Here is an 18,962-nt window from a genome sequence, read left to right as displayed (position 1 = left end):
CATACTCCACTGACCCAAAGAAACCGTGAGATAATAAATTTGTTATTTTAAGCCACTAAGTTCATGGTAATTTGTTATACAGCAAAGGAAAACCAACATAAGTCACATGCTTGCCCCTTGGCCTGAGGAGGAGGGGATACCTTAACAGTCGAAGTAAGGTTGCATCCAAATGGGGAGGGGTGGTCTTCCTTAAGCAAAATTAAAGTGTCACCATCAATCGGGAGGATGGATACTGGAATAAAGAACAAAAATTATTCAAGATGATATATTCAGTATCTGACATCTCATAGGCCTTCAACATTCAATTCACAACTCTCCCCTACTTTGGATATATCTACTGCCACATAACACACCTCTTGATCTACATGCCACTGAGCTAGAGACTAAAATGAATGAATACCTGAGGACAATAAAATCTAGTAAGAACATTAGACTAATATAACAAATTATCATCTTAAAACTGCCCATAATTAGCTATCTCACACTGGGCAAGCCACTCATGGACCACAGTTCCTTCTTTATAAATAAACAGATTCAACTAGCTTTAATGTTTCTTTCAGCATTTATCTGTCCATCCATCCACTAGGGGCTGCAATGGCCACCTTCAGCTTCCAGGAATTTTTCCAGCAGCTGCTACAGGACTGTCTGCTGCCTACTGCCCAGCAGGCCCTTGACCAGATCTGGCTGCTCCTTGCCATCTGCCTTGCCTGCCGCCTGTTCTGGAAGTGCGGGTTGCCATGCTGCCTGAAACACTCAAGCACTGTGGCAGATGGGTTTTACCACTTCTTCCAGCTGCACGCGGTTTGTGTTATGCTTGCTGCTCAGCCTCCTGTGCTACTGTGTGCTGTTCCTCTGCCACCATTCCTCCCATCACAAAGCCTTCCTCTCCGTCACCATCCTCATCAACCTGCTCAGGGATGAGATGTACACGTGGACACCATGACACAGCACAAGATGCAAGGGGCCCAGCTGACTGTGGCCAGAGACACTGCGGTGGTGTCTCTGGGCTTTTACCTGGTCCAGGGTGAAGTGAGTACAGTGCCCTCTCCCATGGAGTTCATAGGCTACCTCTACTTCATGAGCACCATAGTCTTTGGGCCCTGAACATCCTTCCACAGCTACATACAGGCTGTCCAAGTTTACCTACTGAGTCATTGATGACTACAGAAGGTGGTGGGGAGCCTGGTGCTGGCCCTGCTGTGCCCTGTGCTGTCCACCTGCGTGGACCCTTACCTCTTCCTATACTTCTCCCCCTTGATGGTGACTACATCCTTCAAAACAAGAAATGCAAAGCCAGGTTGTGTGATCCTACAAGAATGCTGTCTCCTTCCACTTCAGCAACTATTTTGTGGGCTTCCTGTTGGAGACCACGGCCATGTTGGCAGGAGCTGGCTTCACTGATGAGAAGGATCGCCTGGAATGGGACCTGACGGTGTCCAGGCCACTGAACATGGAGCTGCCTCAGCCCATGGTGGAATTTGTCACAAGTTGGAACCTGCCCATATCTTACTGGCTAAATATGTTTTCAAGAATGCTCTCTGCCCAGGGACCCTCTCAGCCACACTGGTCACCTATGCAGCCAGCGCCCTCCTGCCTGGTTCCCGCTTCCACCTGCCTGCAGTACTGCTGTCACAGACATTTATCACTTATGTGAAGCACGTCATCCAGAAGCACCTGGCCCAGATCCTCGGTGCCTGTCTTGTTCAAACAGTGCCCACCAGACTGTTCACACCAGCATTGCTTGAGCATGAGGGTAGGAGCCTAAAACCTGATCTTTGGGGCCCTGGCCATCTTCCACCTGGCCTAACCGGGCTCCTTGTTTAGGGAGCTCCCTGTAAAGCTAGCTGAATGCTGATATAGATGATAGCACAGAGGAGCAAGGCTGTGGCATGGCATACAGTGGCCACAAGGTCAGAGCTCAGCTGGGCCAGTCACTGGGTCACTTTTGGATGCTGGATCTTCTACCATCTCATAACCAGAAGCACATTTGTGGGTTCTCTTAGCTCCCTCAAGACCCCTCCTCAGGTGCCAGCTCTGATGGAGGATGAAAGACCTCTTAATTCTTGGCTACTCTCCATCATGGATGCCCACCCATACACACACATGTCCCTACACACACACACCATTTCCATGCCTTCCTATCCCACCACAAGGCAGGAAGGGGATGGTCCCTGCTGGGGTCTAGGGATGGGGATGCTTGGAAAAGCAGAGAGGGAGAGATCCACAGCCTCCCTGCCTTCCTATTCTCTTTTTATATACAGTGTGTTATTGTAAGTTAAAAGTAGAACATATTTTTAAAGCCCACTGAAATAATTCAAAATAAATTTTGATTTGCCATTTAAAAAACAAAGAAATGAAATACTGCTGCTCCTAAACACATACCCACCCCTTTTAGTATTTCACCTCTGCCAGGGGCATCAAGAAAAAGTTTTAGAGAAAACCCCAAGACATTTGTCTTCCATACACAAGTTAGTTTAATAAAAACTGCCACATGAAAGAACAGAATCTGGGAGTGGCGTGGAGGAGAAAGCAATCAGAACTACCAGGAAATCTTTAAAAAGTAAAATGTCCATGATTGAAAATCAATGTTTTGTGATGTTGTTGTCATGAATCATAATATATTTATGTTATAATTGTGGGGGAATGCATACATTTTACTACCTATCCCTTATTTGCTACTCACTGCATTCAATGGCAACGCTAAAGACCTACTGCTAGAGCTAAAAGAACTCCTCTGGAAATTCACACTTTTTAAATATACAAACTATAATAATTTTTATCTCTTGGATCATTTTAGCAATATCATAAATCAGGGGAGAAAGCATTTTTGTTTTTTGAAAAGCCTACATTAACTCAAATGAGCTGAAAATTAAATATTAAATGTAGTATTTCACTTTTGAAATGTTGCAAAGAAATTGTAATCACATTTGTTGTCATCAAATACACATTGACTTTTGTAATATATTCTTTTCCTTTTCAGTCTTCCTTTCCCCTCAACAAAAACACACTCTGAGTAAGTTCTCAGGCCCAGATCTAAAAATAACAACCAAAAAAAAAAAAAAACAGAAACAAAAACCCCTCACAGTAGAATTTTTGGTTGAATTATTTTAACCATAATCAATTCCCATTACTGTCAAGCTTTTAGGCAGTTAAGAGAACTCTTTAAAAGGGGAGGCAGAGGTTAAGGATGAGAAAAAGGATTTGATTTGCACTTTCACCATTTTTTCAGCTCTTGGTCAGACAGGCTGGAGGCACTTCTGGAAGTAACATCATGATGACTTCCCAAGGAGAATGCCAAGTTGTGTTGTATTGATTGTATTGGTTGGTGATGGTGGTACTGAAAAAATTCCATTCATGAAACATCACCTGACTGGTGAATTATCCCATACATTTAACAATGTATGGGATAAAGCTGGACAGGAGAAATTTTGTGAACTGAGGGACAGCTATTATATCCAAGTCCAATGTGCCAAGATAGTGTTTGATGTAACTTCAAGAGTTACTTATAAGAACACACTAACTAGCATAGAAATCTGGTACAAGTATGTGAAAATATTCCCATCATGTTTTGTGGCAACAAAGTGAATACTAACAACAGGGAAGTTAAGAAAATCAAGCGTCTTCCACCAAAGAATCTTCATTCAGTACTGTAACATTTCGGTCAAAAGGAACCACAACTCTGAAAACCTTTTCCTCTGGCTTGCTAGAAAACTAACTGGAGATCATAACTTGGAGTCTGTTGCCTCTGGGGCCTGCTCTTGCCCCACCGGAGGATGTCATGGACCCAGTTTTGGCAGCACAGTATGAGCATGATCTAGAGGTTGCTCAGACAACTGCTCTCCCAAAGGAGAATGACAACCTGTGAGACAAAGAACCTCCAGCCCAGTTGGGAAGGCATTTTATAGGCAACTACCCTGTAATGTTAGTGCAATAGTGTGTTCGGCACTTCATTACAGCTAAGCAAAACGTGCTTAATCTTTGAGATGCTGAAGATGAATGGGCTTCAAGGTTTTTTTTAAATACCTTCATTTTTTGTACCTGCAGATTTAACTGTTTTGGAACACAGCTGTTTCCTTATTGGGTTTCAAATATAAGGCTGCTACAGTCACATCACAATATTCAGTGGTGAAATCCTGTTTGTTGCTTTCATTCCCACTCCTTTTCATTACGAATAAGAACACAGCTGTACTTTAAATTTTTTTAAAGGAGGAGAAAGAGTTTTTCATTCAATTGCACAGGGGAATTAAAAAGGTTTCAAAATCAAAATACAACTAATAAAATAGTAAAGATTAAGTTACAGGTTATCTCAGACCACATGTAAATCTAAGAACAAGATAAAAAGGCAAAAAATATTTTTTGTTGGTTAATATCTATTGGAAAAGTTCATACATAACTTTGTTCCCATATGGTATTCACAGAGAAACTGGGATCACTCGCGTAGATCTGCTAACTTTAAAACAAACAGATAAAATTTCTAAAATTAACCATCTTAAATTAAATAAAACTAACTCTTACAATTCTCAGGTATCTTGCTCCCTTTCCACAATTAAATCTACTTAGACACTTAGCACCATATTTAACTTAAGAAAAATAATTTTGAAAAGTTTCAAGAAAATTCACACAGCTATCGAGTGAGGTCATTTAACACCCAGCCTTCCAAAAGGTCTATTTGTCTGCCTCCCTTAAATATGAACTGCAACATTAGGAGAAAAACGGTGAGCTTCCCATGCACAGTTTTAGAAATTTAAACTAGTAAAGGTCACCTATCGTTTTGCCCAATTTGCCCATCAACAGACAGAACCTGCTGCTTAGCTGCCCCACAAGATCCCTTAGAAACTGCGCGTGCGCCCTGTGCGCCCGGTGTCAGCCGCGCCACATTTTGAGCCGCGGCTCACACTGTGCCTCAGTTCTCTGAGGTGCGCAAAAGACGTGCAAACCCAGGCGGCTTCCCCAGCTTTGAGGAAATAATGCAAGTAAAGCACCTAATGAAGTCACTACACTCAACAAGGGCCGGTGTTAATGGCATTTAAAAATAGAATGCACACCTAACGCGCAGAACTTTGTTCTCAAACCACCTCCAAGGTCCCATCATTTAAGGCTGAGACCTCACTTGGGCCCCGATCTCTTCCAGTAGGGCTCGGCGGTGAAGGGGTCACTGGGGAAAAGTGAAGCACTAAGAACTGCACGGTCAGGAGCCTGCGAACAGGGAGCCCACCGGCAGTGGGCAGACGACTCTAGTTTCACCCCCTCCCACAACTGCGCAAAAAGAGGCGGGCTCAAAGCGACGCAACCAGCGCGGGAAATCCTGCAGGAGGGACGAATCGGCTCGCAGACTTTTTCCAGGGCGCGGGTCGCAGCACCACACCGGACGGATCTTTGTTTCACCGCTCTCTTGTTGACCTAACCGGGAAGCGGGAAAACACAAGCCAGGTCAGCGACCGGAAGCCGAACACGGTTGTGATTTTCGGAAAGTAGCCAAGGGCTTCCTACGAAGGGTTTCTACGACCTATTTAAAGGAATTTTCTTAGAGCGTTTCTATTACTTCGCGTCCATGACCTAGTTCCTACAACTTAACCTTCAGCTACGGGCAACTCTCTCACAACCAAATTCCGGAAGTTTGTAGGCCCCGCCTGTTTTGAGGTCTGGTGCGCGTGCGCGTAGTTATTACTATACTAAAGTGTCTCCGCCTCCCTCTTTTCTCCGTAGCAGCGATGGCCGAGTGGTTAAGGCGTTGGACTTGAAATCCAATGGGGTCTCCCCGCGCAGGTTCGAACCCTGCTCGCTGCGGAAAGCGGGTAGCTTCTTCTTTTATTCCCTTTTTGTTGTATTCCCTGAATTCATAACCTGGCTCAACATAGCGCCTACAAAAAACGTCCGCGTGCCAAAGCCAATAAACATCAGTGCTGCAAACATAAAACTGTTTACACTAAAGATAAAAGTCTTCCTTCATTCTAAACAGTAAGCTAAGAGTTTTAAAATCTTGTTCCTCAATGTGAAGAGTAACATTGCAAAATAAAATGAATATAAATAGTGTTGGAAGTTTTTAGGCTGTCACAACCTAAACAAGCTATCATCTCACTAAAACTGATGACAAGGCAAATGTTGCCTCTTCTTCCATCCCAGAATTACGTTCCACCGTTCCTCAACCACGTCCAGAACTGATGTGAAATGGGAGATAAAAATATTTAAAAGTTCGACTTCTAAAGCATGACAGCTACGTCCACATAATGGAACACTATGCAAGTAGCCAGTAAAATGCTAATAATGACGAGTAGGCCTACCCAATGCATTACCAAATGCAAAAAGTTAGACATGTTGAAAAACAATTTATTTTATGATCACATTTTTATTCAACAATTCATTTATGTGGCAAGAATGGGAAAAAAAGAGAATGAATTATGGCTGGAAAGAAATAACCAAATATTAGCAGTAATTATTATCTCTGGGTGGTGGGATTTTAATTTTCTTAACAGACAGTGTTTTACCTAACTAGTTTTCTATCATATATGGACCTAGTATTTTTTTTTATTGATTTTAGAAAGAGATGGGGGGTGAAGGGGTAGAGAGAGAGATACATTAATTTGTTGTTCCACTTATTTATGCCTTCATTGGTTGATTCTTGTATGTGACCTGATGGGGGATCCAGCTTGCAACCCAGACTTATCAGGACCAACTGAGCTATCTGGGCTATCTGGCCAGGGTGACCCTGTATTTTTTTTTTTTTTTTTAAGAAAATTGTAAGAAGCCCTAGCCAGGTAGTTCAATTGGTTAGTGTTGTCCCTGATAACCCCAAGGCTGAGGGTTCCATCTCTGGTCAGGGCACAAAGAAGCAACCAATGAATACGTAAATAAGGGGAGCAACAAATTGATGTTTGCATCTCTCTCTCTCTCTCTCTGTCTCTCTCTCTCTCTCAAGATTAACAGATTAAAACAAAAGAAAAAGAAAATTGTGAGGTTAGTCTTGGAGACCCTACACACCCCTTTTGATTGCCTTTTGTCTACTTTCATCGTCCCCCTCCCACCCCATGCTTTCCAGGTACCCTTGCGAGTTCCCCAACACCCCAAGGCTGGAGATAGCTTCCTGTAATACCTGAAGCACATTCCCCACACAGCACCCACCCCATTTGAGTCTTAGCTGAACATGCACACTCACCACATTCACATCTTCAATTCCATCCTCTCCACCAAGCCCAACCTCTCTGCCCCCCTTCCAGTCACATAAATAATTGCATTAGTTTCCTATTGGTCTCCTTCCCTCTTTCAGTCAGAACCATGCTGAGCTGCAAATAACAGAAAACCCAACTCTAATGACAACCACACTGGGGTTTCTTACAAACCTGGGAGTAGGCGATTCTCAGAAAGAACAGGGATCAGAGGTCCGCCATTTTTAATGCCTAAGCCTTATCCCCTGCTTGTCTCATTGTCCTAAGATGTTTGCTATACCTCCAGACCTCACATCCATATTCAGGTAGAAAGAGGAGAGACAAGAACTCTCAGTTTATGTTTATTTACTTGATCTCTGTAACAAGGCTACAACTAGCTACAAGGAATCTAGGGCAGTAAGTGTGTTTACCTGGGTATATTGCCACCCATATTAAACTGGAATTCCATTGGTAACAAAGGTGGATGGAAACTGAGTGAGCAACCAAGTGTATCTGCCATACTTCCCTAAGAGGAAAGTCAAAATTTGTAGGCATAAGGCCTTCAAAACAAGTCCTCTGTCTTACCTGCCTTCCTTTCCTTATCTCCCATTTGCTCTGAGTTATGAGAAGGCCTCCTAGCACTGTATGCTGACTCATGCCTTTGAACCTTTTTACAGTTTCACACACAATTATCTAGAATGTTCTTTCTTGCTTTCACCTTTCTCCCTTCATTAGGAGAAGAGGGCTACCCATCATTCAAACCCTCTTCCTATTTAGGGGACTTGCTCTCTCCTTGAATCTAGGTATGAGGATGCCATCCATCCTTCTTTCCCCCATCTCCATAATAGAAGCTGAAAGAGCCTGGTAACTGCTTTCAATGACTCCCTTTCAGCTACAAAGGCATCATGTGACCTAGGCCCAGCCAATCATATGTACCAACCCCAAATTTCAGTCAGAGCTGTTCATGTAAAGAAGCAGGTAAGGATCCATCCTGGTAGAGAGCACAGGCCATAATGGCAACCACAGATATAGCTAAAGGCAGCACCAGCAGGTCTGTAACTGGGGTTTACAGTTGTCCAGAAGCATTGACAGTAGTATCTATCCCAGGCTGGTTTTATAGCATCATTCGGCCATAATCTTAGACTTTGCCTAGCCTATGCTTACTGCTGTCCAAATTCCCAAAATTGGCTTTGCAGCCTTCCCAACAATTCAACAAACTATTTGATACCCTCCCAGTAAGTTTTCTAATTAAATTAGCCCTAGTCAATTTTTCTTCCTCTCTTTCTTTCTTTTTTTTTTTTTCCTTCCAATTACCACATATAGCTTCCCGCCTCAATCCACTGTCACCTGCTGGGAAAACTCATGGTTTTTTTTTCCAAGTATCACCTTCTGGATAAAGCATTTCTGCAATCCCCCAGGCTGACTCAGAAGCCCCCTCTTTATATACTAGTATAGCAAGGATCACATCAAACTATTGCTGCCAGTTTGCTTCTCTTCCTTCTAAATGGTAAATTCCCTGCAAATTTATCAAGGGATCATGTCCCTGATCTTGGTACCCCTGCCTGGCACAGAAAAGGCACTCAATAAATTTTTAATGAAGGAATAAATAAATATGAGTCAGTACACAGATATGTGTCAATGATCAATGAATATGAAATATCTTATCCCTGAAAAAGAAAATCTGATTTAAAGGAGCCTTTTCTCTAGGTCCTCTGGACTATAGAGGTCTGTCTGGTCCCACCACCATTGCCTCTTTCTAGACACTGACCTGACCCCTTTCTCCCCTGCTCACAGATCCCCAGCAGATCCCTGTGGCAAGCAGAGTAAAGGCCAAACTCCTAGCTCAGGAATCCTAGCACACTGCCAAGGCCCTTCATAATTTGGCTCCAGTATCTTTTCAAACTTCCTTCACACTGCTCCCCAACATAACTCCATAAGAGCAGTGAGAATGGCTTACACACTCCCACATCCCAATTGCAGATCTAGCAATTTCTGGCCCTTTCACACATTGGCACCCTTGGCTGGAAACTTACCCTCTCCCTACTGGTTGATTAAGAATATACACACACACCAATGTGCACCTGTACATGCATACCCATATACACCCCACACATACATATACCCCCCAAAGCACACAAAGACTTGAGGACACACACATAAAAAGTTTAAAATTTGTCCTATAAGCAAAATTTAATTTATGCTTCTCTTTTTCTGTCCCATGATCAAGAAATATTCCAGAAAAACTAAGAGGAACATCAGGTATACAAAAGAAATGGCCAAGAATTGAAACATCAGGGATCCAGTTTTATAGAAAGAACAACAAAACAGAGATTATTTTTAATTAAATGATATTAATTTGCATACTGAATAGGGAATATATTTTCATGGTTCAAAATCATAGTGTCTTTTTCTAACCCCTGTCCTCCTACCACCAAGGTCCCCTTCCTGGGCCACCAGTTATTATTTTCTCATTTTTTCCTTTCGTGCCTTCTAACACACAAGCAAGAACATACTGATTTTTATACAGATGTTAGCATACTATACAAAATGTTCGGAACCTTCTTTTGTTATTTAAAAATATATACTAAATATATTTTTATATAAAGAGATTTTTTATTAGAAATGGCCTCTGCTCTCAGTTGGTTAAGCATCATTCCACAAAGCAAAATATCGCTGGTGCAGTTTCCGGTCAAGGCACGTGCCCAAGTCATGGGTTCAGTCCACGGTCGGAGCACATACGAGAGGCAACCAATCAATGATTCTCTCCTTCTCTTTCTTTCTCCCTTCCTCTCTCTCTAAAAATAAACAAAATCTTTTTTTTTAATTAGCCTCTTCTAACTTGAATTCCCTCTATAGGTAGAGCTCACAGCCTCTGAAGGAATGAACTGTAGCTTATTTAACTAAATCACCACTGATAACCTTTCAAGTTATTTTCAATATTTTGACTCTACCTCCCCCCCACACAAAAAAAAAATACTGCCTCAGAGAAAATCTTGTATGTATGACATTTTCTAAAGGAGGAATCTTAATCCAATCCAGTCTCGTGTAACATTGGGATAAAGGGGTCAGCAAATTGTCATGTACCAGAACTTGGACACAAAAAAATCATGGTGGTCAAACAGTTCTAAAAGTATAAACAAATGAATAAATAAAATAAAATCATAGTCTACACAAATACCCTACCTAGAAAGAAAGGAGAAACTCCTCCCCATGCTAATCTATTCCATTTCTAAGGAACAGGAAGGGCCAGAAATAAAAGTGCATGTTTTTTACCTCAAATGAGTCAGTTCTTGGAACCTGTCCTTTCCCTTCTTCCCTCTGTTTCCTCTTCCCTTTCCTTACCTACATATTCTGCCCAGCAACTACTAGGCTTCCTGGAGTTTTTATTAATAATTTTAAATGCTCCAGTAATAATTTTCATAACCACAGCCTCTTCTAGCTCAAATGCTCTCAGGATGTAGTGCTCACTGCCTCTGGCTCACGAAAGGGACAACAAAGACTGGAGTTACAAAAGAATATAAGTCTACCTGGCTGGTGTAGCTCAGTGGCTTGAGCGCGGGCTGCAAACCAAAGTGTCACAGGTTCGATTCCCAGTCAGGGTACATACCTGGGTTGCAGGCCATGACCCCCAGCAACTACACATTGATGTTTCTCTCTCTCTCTCTTTCTCCCTCCCTTCCCTCTGTAAAAATAAATGAATAAAATCTTTTAAAAAATTATCTATTCAAAAGAATGCAAGTCTAGAAACTTCTGTGCAGAATGACAAAGATTACTTATAAGACTAAGAGGAGGTGGGAAGTCCCTGAGACTCGCTCTCAATTACTGCTTCTGCTTGCAGAATTGTTCAGGGGTGAGATGGATGATTTGGTGAATTTTTTTTAGCATTTATGTTAGTGGCAGTGTTAGACCTCAGTTCTTGAGTTCAGCAAAGAAAGAATTCAGAGCCAAGAACTCCAGTGCAAGGAGTTTAGTTAGCCTTTTAGAAAAAAAGCCTCAGAGGCCCAGTGAGCCAGCTGAGCTGCGAGGACTCAGGAAACAAGCTATACTTGTCAAAGAAGGGCCCTAGTAGCATGGAAGAAAGAAAGCAAAGGACATGCACATAAGGAAAGAAAGTGGGGGTAAGGTACAGGCATGCTCCAGAGAGACAGCATGCATGCCCTGGGTCCTTCATCTTGAAGGTTTTTATCTGTTTTCTAAAGGCAAGAAATTTAGAGGAGGTCTCAGGGGAAGATCTCAGTAGAACATTCATCAGTTGTCCAGGTGTGTCCTTTCAGGGTCATGGTCTCTACTGATTGGTTGCTGCTAGGGTAGGGGGTCATTAGTCATTGCATCTGGTCCTCATGCCAGCCATGGCATCACTTTGTCTGGTTTTGCTGCTCTTCTGGGCCTGAGCTGAAACACGACAGGCCTAGATGACTCTAATTTAACCAAACATCAGTCTCTGTGGACAACCGACCCAGGGCTTTGTTTCTGAGGTTATTTTATGCTGATCAGAACCTCATTGTCTTAATACTTAAGGGAGTGGTTGCACGAGGGAAAAGGAGGCAGATGAGCCAGGGTCCTGCACGAGGCCAGTTGGAATCAGCTCTTTGCCTCAGCTTTCCCATTCCACTTGCCAAGGAATTTGAATTTTCCTGGCTTCCTACTATCCTATGTCACGTACATGTATATCATGACACAGTCCCAACTCCTTTACAGGACTGACTTGAGGGTAGATTCATTTTAGAAACTAATTTCTTTTTAAAATGCAGGAAAAGAGGTTCAGAGATGCTTTTATCTATTGTTTTTCCTATCCCAGCTTTTGCCATGAAAACTAGCCAATATATCATTCAGATCTACTTGTGACAATTTGATTTTGGTTTACATTCATCCAGGCTGGAAAAATGACTGCTGCTCAGGCAGATTGATGCTTCCTGAGCCGCTCATTTCTAACACATATTAATACATTAACACCACCTTCAAGTAGTATGTCTTTCTAAATTATTCTGTTTCTCCCCCTCTGCTTCTTTAGCTTCATTTAAAAAAAAAATAACCATCTAACCATTTTTCTCAAGATTGTCTCTATAAAACTTCCAGCCTGCCACTGACTAGGCTGTATCTTCATATTTCAATTTTTCAGTTACTCTTTTTTTTACTATCTATTATTATTATTACTATAGCATTTGAGAACTCCTCATTAGAGGGAATGTTTGGCTATTGGGGAAATAAAAAGAGATTTTCATCTTTCCAGGAAAAACCCACCACACAAACTGTAACACTTCCCAGCTACGACCCTTCTGCCATCCCACAGGTTCTGGTGCGTGCTATCCACTTTTTAAAATTGGTAAAGTTATCAAACTGCTTGTATGTAGTCATTCAGGTATGGTGAGGCCAACAGATCAAGAGAAGATTGCCACTGAAAAGGTCATTTGTTACCATTTGCAAGGGAAGAAGCGAACTTTCCCACCAGGGGTCGATGCAGGGCTGCACAGATCTGTCCCGGGTCTGTCTGAGACTGAGAAAGCAAGGGGGACAGACAGTGGGCCAGAGTATTTGTTTTCTGCAGGAAAGAGCACAAGAGGCAGAGTAAGTTTAGGATTGGCTCATCTGGATGATGGCAACAGAATATGGGGCGTAAGAGTTGTCCAGAGTTTCTGGTGCCCGGCCTTGGGGAGAGTAGGGCAGGGCACAGTGGCCCTGAGTGTAAGAGCTCCAGAAAGGACGCGGTGAGGGTGTGGGCTCAAGACTGCTTCATTGCATTTGTAGGGCATGCTTGCAGGTGAGTTGTTACCTTGCAGGTAGGTGAGTTATTTACTGTGTTTAGAAATTGGCTAGCCCTGCAAGGGACAGTCTGCCCAGATGTCAAAGCATCAGAAATACAGAAAATAAAAAGATGCGCTTTAAAAATAAATAAATAATAAAAATAAAAGAGTTTTTAGAAGACATATTGAGACAATTTCAGTCAGTAGCTCAGCAGGAAACAGAAAGCACGCTCAGTAGAAGACAATTCTCAATAGGGTTAATAAAGAGACTATTGACAAAGGTATGAAGAGGGTATATAGAAACATAGGGGACAGCAAAGCAGTGTTGCCACCCCCAAGATGGGAAGGAGGAGCCCCCAGATCTCAGAAAAAGAAAGTTCTGAGGAAAGGGCTGTCCTAGAGGAGCAATGTCCTTCCTCTGGGGGACACACAGTGTTAGGGGGTCCCTGCAGGGACGGGGCTGCACCTCCCCCCTCTTCTCCCTCCCTCTGCCTTCTCACTGGGCCTCCCCATTGGCAAAACACAACCAGTCAGCATCTGCCGCTGGAGACAGGGCAGAGAATGGGGTGAAGAGGCACAAAGAGATAGCCAGGACTCTTCCTTACACAAAACTAGGGAAACAAATAAAAATAATTATCCATAATCCAGCATTATAACGCTCCAACTTTATCACTGTGACACATTTCCTTCCTGTTCTATATATTTATAGTTTAATATATAGTTACATTAATAATTAAGCCCTTGACTATTCCAAACATACAGAGATGCACAGAGATGCAAATAACATAGTATATATTATATTCTATATTTTTCATTAAAATCATTTCATACGCTTTTTGCTGCTCCTATGGCTACATAATCATGATTTGTAATGGCTGTATAAGAGACTACACAGTAGCTGCATCAAATTTAATGAAGCAAGTCTTGCACACTTAGGCTACTTCCTTTTCTTCTAAATAATAATATTAAATAATGGTGTGATGTACATCTTTGAGATAAAAGAGGGATAAAAGAGGGATTTAGGGATGTAGATACTAAAGGAATAGGAATATTGAAGCAAAGTATACGGACAGTTTACTTTGTCCATATGTCTGGTTCTAAATACATATTCCTAAATGGCCTTGCTAAAGACTGGTAGGTACCCTGGTAGTGCCCATGGTGGTGCATGAGGCAGCTGGCATCACAGAACCCTGAGCTGCACTGTTACCACTTGCAACTTTTTTTGGCTAATTTAATAGGTAAGTACACTCCTTGTTTTCACTTAATTTGCTTTTCTTTGATTACTTCTAGAGTTCCTATGTTTTACCATATGTTTGTTTACTAGCTCTATTTGCTGTTTAATTTCTGACTTTCTACAGTATCAGCTATTGGTTCCTAAAGCTGCTGCTGAAATTGACCCTTGGGGGAATCCTAACTGAAAACAACTGAGCATCATGGCAGTAAGACAGCAATCTCAAAGGAAAGAGGCTAATGAATTTCAAGCTGAGGGTTTATGGTCTTGATATCTATTTGGGGGGGATAGTATATAATTCTATTAGATTACAAAATTTACCCACCCCTCACCTAGAACCCTTCTTTCCCCTGCTCCAGCTTTTAAAATAACGGGTGCCAAACTAAATGCAGCCTAGATGATGACAGTAATTAACTCACAGTACTTTCCATTCTTTGTTGGCAACATGACAGTTTAGCACCCACTTTGGGAGATACTGAAGATAGCTGGCACTGACTGCCTGATTCTGAGATACATGTGTGTCTGTTATGATCTAGACATTATTATTGTTGTTATTATTGTCATTATTATCTTTTCTCTCTTTCCTTACCTGACAGGTTATTTAAGGAAGTATGTTCCTTGACCCACCAGACTCCAAGACTGTGGGAAGTTCTTTTTATATCAGATATCATCAAACATTAGAAGTGTCACCTAAGAGAGCTTATTGAAAACACTATCCCTGAACCTCACTGCTGGAGATTCTGATTCAGAAGATATGAGGTGAGCCCAGGAATCTACATTTTATGCAATGATTGAAATGCAGAGGTGTCTCCTGACCACATTTTGTGAAACACTGGTATAGATCCATGGGATAGGAAGTAAGTTTATACTGAAAATATTCAAAGTAGAGGCAGAAAGAGGCTGGGAATGGGGAGGAGAATAGTGTAGCCCAGTAAGGGCTTCGTCTGGGCCCATTCTGCAAGGTTTCATTGTGGGGGAAATGGTGTAAATCAGGCCAGAATGGGCTGGAGAAGGTACTCAAGGCGTGGCAGCTTTTTTCTATGCAGGGATACAGTGGCCAACAAAACAGCCGGTCCTTACCCTGAAAGGATCCCATCTAGTGACGCTTAATTTATTATAACATCATTTAGTGGTACTTACTTACATTTTCAGTGTTGTAATACCTTCCTAACCTCTATATCCTAACATTCTAAAATATACTTCTAAGCTTCCAAATCAATCCTGCCTCTGACCACAAAGTTTCAGACAAAAAATGGCCCTTTGTGAACAAAAGTATTTCTCTTCCACACAGCATTGACATCAGCAAGCTGACCTGAGCCACTTGCAGAATTGCTGGGTTAAAATTCCTTTTTTTTTCCAATTACAGTTTATATTGAATATTATTTGGTGTAAGTTTCAGGTGTATAGCATAACAGTTAGACAATCATGTATTTTACAAAGAGTTCCCCCTGACACTTCCACTGGGTTAAGATTTTTTCAGGCTCCTCTGGGTTTTATTCATGAAGTGTCGGTGGTGGACAAGGATACTAGTTGACCACACTGTAGAGGTGCAGAGGTAAAGAAGCAACCAGATCTGGAGTGTTCTTGCAATATCACAGCAACTAGCAAATGCTTTTGCAGGAACCCTTCTATTAGACCAAGGCTGCCATCCTGTGGCCATCTAAGGAATGGTAACTGGAGTTAATAGATTTGAAGAACATTTTTTAGGGGACAATGAGAATATACATACTACTAGGGGGAAATCTTTACATTTCCTTAACATATTCCCATCAGTTTTTAGTATAAGTAGAACCTACTTTGGATAATTTTGAAAAATGAGACAAATTCTGCTTAGATAAGTATAAGAAGTTTAAAATAGAAAAGATCCTAAAATCAACTTGTACAGAAATTAGCTAGGCTTTTTCTAAGACTAGTTGACCAAAATCCCAAAGTTTTGATGTATAACTCTGCTAAAATTACTGAATATCAGATTATGCATTTTTCACATGGTAACTCCTCACTGTGAAATCCTCCTTTATCCAGAAATAGAATTGCTCCTAAGAAAGATCTCCTTCCGTACTCACTGCAGAAACCAACTTACTACATGTGTTTAAAGTGCTTTCCCTGGCTCATTTTACTTCAGGGCTTCACGCATATGTCTGCAGTTCTGATGTCTTCCTTGAATTAAAAAGTCCTTCTTAAACATCCATAGTTCTATGTCACTTTCTTGCTTCCTCTCTGAAACCAGTTGTAAGGCTTAAGTCTCATCACTAAAAGGCACAAAAATTTAAACACACACACACACACACACACACAAAATCTCCCCCTGAGCAAGCACTTTAGCTGTCCTCGGCACAGTCTTGGGCACTGTACCAAACACGTAACCAATATCAGCACAATGAGGTCGCAGCCCTAGGTGGGGAGAGGGGTATTCTCAGAGAGAGGCTGATCCCCAAATAGGAAACAAAAGAGCAGTACCTGGCAGGGCCCAGGGTGAAGAGTTAAAACAGTTAGATGCAGACAAACAGCTTCTTCTCTAGTTCTCTGAATTGTTATCATACGTTCATACAGATTACCATGGATACAGTGTTGTTGTGGCAGGCTGTGTTCATTGAGCACATAGTATTTGTGAGGCCAGAGGTTCAGCCAGAGGGTCAAGTAGCGAACAAGATAGTCCCTGCCTCAAGGAGCTCACAGTCCTGTGGTCGTGCCAGATGGTAACCAAGGACAAGATGGTGTGACCCATGCTACAGTAGCTGCAGGTGGGTGCAGGTGCTGTAGAAGCACCTGAGCCAGTGTAAGGCAAGCAAGGAAGACTTTGTGATATAACCCAACCCTCTTACTCTACTGAGGGGAAAATAAATTTGTGTTTAACAGCTTGCCTACCATCTCTGAGTTAGGAAATGGCAGAGCCAAGACCAAAAACAAGACCTCTTGACCCTGAGAAGGAGTCAATGATGGCCAGACAGAACAGCATTATGGCTGACATTGGAACCTGGTACAAGGATCAACTACTCCTGCCCAGGCCCCAGCCAGTCAGCAGAGCCCAACTCCTTTAGCCACCCTAATTAATGATTTTTCCCTTATGTAACCCATCCCCTGGAAGCCACCCAGGAGCCAGGTCTTTGAGCACTCACTAGTTCACCAGTGACTCCAGGCTTGGTGCCATTTCCTCAGATAGTAGACCCTTACTTTCTTGGCTGCAAATTACTATTCACATTTGATTGGGCTTCGATGTATGCAAGCAAATGGACCCCTCTGGTCAGGTAACAATGGGAGTGCAATTATTTCTTCAAGATCCTGTTTTCATTTCCTTTGGATCTATACCCAGAAGTGGGATTTCTGAATCATATGGTAGCTCCATTCGTAATTTCTTGAGGAACGCCCATAACATTTTCCATTGGCTGTATCAACTTACATTCTTGTGCAACAACAGTGCACAAGAATTCCCTTTTCTCTACATTCTCACCAATGCATTGCTTAATCTTTTTTGTGACAACCATTTTAACAGTTGTGAGAGGATACCTCATTGTGGTTTTGATTTGCATTTTTGGGAATTAGTGACATGGAGCACCTTTTCGTGTACCTGTCTGTCATTTGTATGTCTTATTTGAAAAAAATGTCTAGTCAGTTCCCCTGCGTATTTTATAACTGGATTGTTTGGTTTTATGCTGTTATGTTGTATGAGTTCTTTATATAATTTGGATATCAACTTTTATCAGGAGTTGATTTACAAGTATTTTTTCTTGTTCCATGTGTTGTGTTTTCATTTTGTTGGTTGTTTCTTTCATTGTTTGTTAGTTTAATGTAGTCCCACATATGAATTTTGTATTTGTTGCTTGTGCCTTTGATATCCAAATGAAATCATTGCCAAACCCAGTATCAAAGAGTTTTTCCTATATATTTTTTTCTAAGTGTTTTTTCAGCTCCACATGTTACTTTAAATCTTTAATCCATTTTGAGTTAATTTTTGTGAGTGGTATAAGATAGGGATCAAGTTTCATTCTTCTACATGTGGTTTTCCAGTTTTCCCAACATTATTTATTGAAGAAACTATTTATTCGTTATGCATTGAATATTCTTGGCTTACTCATCAAACATTAGTTAGCTGAAAAAATCTCCCCCAGTCATATGAGATTACAGCCTACCCTAAAGACCTCATCTTTACTTGATTTTATCTGAAAAGACCTTATTTCCAAATAAGGTCACATTCAGCAGTACTGGGGGCTAAAACTTTAACCTATCTTCTTAAAGAACACAATTCAACCAATCACATAGAGTATTTGCAACATTATACATATGCAAACATATACAGAAATAGGCTATTATAGTGAATCCTTAGTTACCTATTACCCAGATTCAACAATCACCAGTGTGCAGCCAACCTTGTTTTACCTGTATCTCACCCACTTCCCCTCCCCTCCTAAATATTTTGAAGCAAATCCCAGACTTCATGTCATTTTATTTATTAATATCTGATGCAACCCTCAAGGTAAAGACTTGTTTTAACATTACCACAATGCCATTATCATACCTAAAAATCTTAACCATTAATATCTAGTTAATGTTCAAATTTTCAATAAGTTCATAAATTTCTCAGTTTTTTAACCCTTTTGTTTGTGTCAGGATCCAAATAATCTCCTCAGAGTTAATGACATTTAAACCACCTTTCTAGCAGGTGGCTTAACAATCTTAGCATCACTGTTCTCCCTCTGGTTGGTTGAACACCGGATGGTTTCGAATATGTCAAAGGAACTCTAAATGTTAAGTGGATAGAGGGAAATTTAGGCAGGAGTAAGGAGAGAGTAAAAAGAAATCAGGAGGTGGAGCGGGGTGCAGGAAGGTTTGGATCTAGAAGCCACAAGGCTG

At 41.5% G+C, this 18,962-nt stretch overlaps 1 non-coding gene and 2 pseudogenes across 1 annotated transcript; all 3 read left to right on the top strand.

Moving 5' to 3' along the window:
* Positions 1-178: 178 nt before the first annotated feature.
* Positions 179-2,274, top strand: LOC114497098 (annotated as a pseudogene).
* A 622-nt stretch (positions 2,275-2,896) lies between these two features.
* LOC118500826 lies at positions 2,897-4,651 on the top strand (annotated as a pseudogene).
* Positions 4,652-5,705: 1,054 nt separating this feature from the next.
* TRNAS-UGA lies at positions 5,706-5,787 on the top strand. The gene has a single exon. It is a non-coding gene; the product is annotated as a tRNA-Ser (tRNA).
* The last annotated feature ends 13,175 nt before the right edge of the window (positions 5,788-18,962 follow it).

Source organism: Phyllostomus discolor, chromosome 5 (genome assembly GCF_004126475.2).
Source record: "Phyllostomus discolor isolate MPI-MPIP mPhyDis1 chromosome 5, mPhyDis1.pri.v3, whole genome shotgun sequence".
Taxonomy (NCBI): domain Eukaryota; kingdom Metazoa; phylum Chordata; class Mammalia; order Chiroptera; family Phyllostomidae; genus Phyllostomus; species Phyllostomus discolor.
The sequence above is the reverse complement of the archived record's forward strand: the minus strand, read 5'-3'. Positions and strand labels throughout refer to the sequence as shown.